This window comes from Elephantulus edwardii, unplaced genomic scaffold (genome assembly GCF_000299155.1).
Source record: "Elephantulus edwardii isolate Elephantulus edwardi_28Jun2011 unplaced genomic scaffold, EleEdw1.0 scaffold00060, whole genome shotgun sequence".
Taxonomy (NCBI): domain Eukaryota; kingdom Metazoa; phylum Chordata; class Mammalia; order Macroscelidea; family Macroscelididae; genus Elephantulus; species Elephantulus edwardii.
The window spans coordinates 3,531,896-3,533,876 of record NW_006399810.1 but is presented as its reverse complement, the minus strand read 5'-3'; the positions used below and the strand labels follow the sequence as shown (position 1 = coordinate 3,533,876).

At 41.4% G+C, this 1,981-nt stretch overlaps 1 pseudogene; it reads right to left on the bottom strand.

The window, feature by feature from the left end:
* Positions 1 to 316: 316 nt before the first annotated feature.
* The window catches only part of LOC102854803, a 7,356-nt pseudogene continuing 5,691 nt past the window's right edge, over positions 317 to 1,981 (bottom strand).

The following is a 1,981-nucleotide window of genomic DNA, read 5'->3' as shown; positions in this document are numbered from 1 at the left end:
AATAAGCACAAAAATCTGAGGAATCAAAAATTTGTAATTTAAGATCTATGGAGTAGAGGACAATGATTAATAATGGCCCTTGGATGCTTTCCATATCAATTATAGAAAAGAGAAATTAAAATATGAATTCCCATTTAATTAACTTTTTTGTTTTGTTTCCTCAGTGTGTGGAAAGGAATAAATTCACTATAGGACTTCTGGAAGTTTTATGACAGACAGTAAGAAGAACAGACAAAAAATTTCCATCTATGTTTATCAGCAAGAAGCTGAAAAAAAATTATCAACTGTCTATCAGCATACCTTTCATAACCAGTTACTACTGACCAAAGAAAGAGGTCATGGGGTCATCAGGTCTCTGACACTTCGTTCTTTTGGTCTCCATTTCCTCTTCCTTGGTTCCTGAGTTTCGTAAATGTTATTATAAGGCCACTTCCTTTCATTGATTTGCATGATCTCTTTGACATGAAGAAGGCAGGCCTCTTCAGCATTCAGTCTCTTTTTCAATTTTTCGTGTTTTTCTTTACCATCACTATCTGAATTGTTCTTTTGACGCTGCTGCTGCTGCTGCTTCTCCTCTTTCTCCTTTTCCTCCTCCTTCTCCTCCTTCTCCTCTTTCAGTTTTCCTGATGCATCTTCATCTTCTTCATGGACCCTTCTCCAGCCACATCACTTGGAATACATTCCTTTGAGTTAGCAATCTCCTTCCCAGCTTTTCCAATACAATAAGAATACTTCAAGAAAGAGTGACAATGTTTGTATCTCCATCCATCGTCCCTCTTTCCAGGAAGATCCACAGATATGCATGTGATTGTTGATCTTCACATCCTCCTCATACTTGGAACAGGTAACAGCCCGCTTCTGTCCTCTGACTGTCCCATGTCTTGAATCCCTCACATAGTCCTCAGTCTGAGCCAAAAGCAGTTCAGGTGGAGGAACACCCAGATTTTCTTGGCCACCATACTTTTCCAGGATGCTTTTTTCTGCTGTTCTTTGAATTCGTCCTTTTTAACTTTGAATGATTTATACAAAGTTGTTGTTGTTGTTATGTGCTGTCGAGTCGTTTGCAACTCATAGCGACCCTATGCACAACAGCCTTAAACCCTACTCTATCCTGCGCCAACCCCACTGCCTCTGACACACCCATCCCGATTACCCCAGTCACCAAATCAATCCATCTCATAGAGGGTCTTCTCCTCCTGCGCTGTCCCTCCACCCTCCCAAGCATGATGTCCCTCTCCAAGGACCCGTCCCTCCCGGTAACATGTCCAAAGTATGTCAGACGAAGCCCCAGAATCCTTGCCTCCAAGGAATAGCTTGGTTTAATCCTCTCCAAGATGCATCTGTTTGTTTTCCTGGCAGCTCTTATTTTCTAGGCTCTGCCTGAAGATGCACTTCAGACTCCTTATCATAGGCTTCCTAAGTAAACAGCTGTGCCTGAGCCATCTCCTGTGTATCTGACAAAATTCTCTCCTGCATAACTAAATTCATCTGGATTCTTTCTTGAATTGGCATAAGGATTCTCTCTCATCACTCTAGTTTTAGGATCATAATAAGCAGAATTTGGATCTAAATTCCACAAATATTTTGCAATATCTTCTCTGATCCTGAGATTCCACGCAGTAATTCGTCTCTTAGAGTCAAAATTCTGTCCTGGCATGTCAGCATCATCTACATCATCTTCATCCTTATCTTCACGATCATGCTCTTTTTCCATCTGAGAATTGGGTTCCTCCTCTCCCCTCTGATATCTGGGGGAACCAGCCTGTTTTCCTGAAGCTAATTCTTCTTGTAGCTTTTGGGCTTTCAGTGTTCATTTTGCCAGATCAACTTTGGCAGATTCTTTTACAATCATCATGTGTTCTTCTGGATTGTAGCCATTCCACCGAGGTGTTTCCCCATCCGAGTCAAAGGTTAGCTGAGGCTGGGCATGTTCATCTATAGTTACACTGTTGTTGTTGTTGTTGTTGTTGTTGTTGTTGTT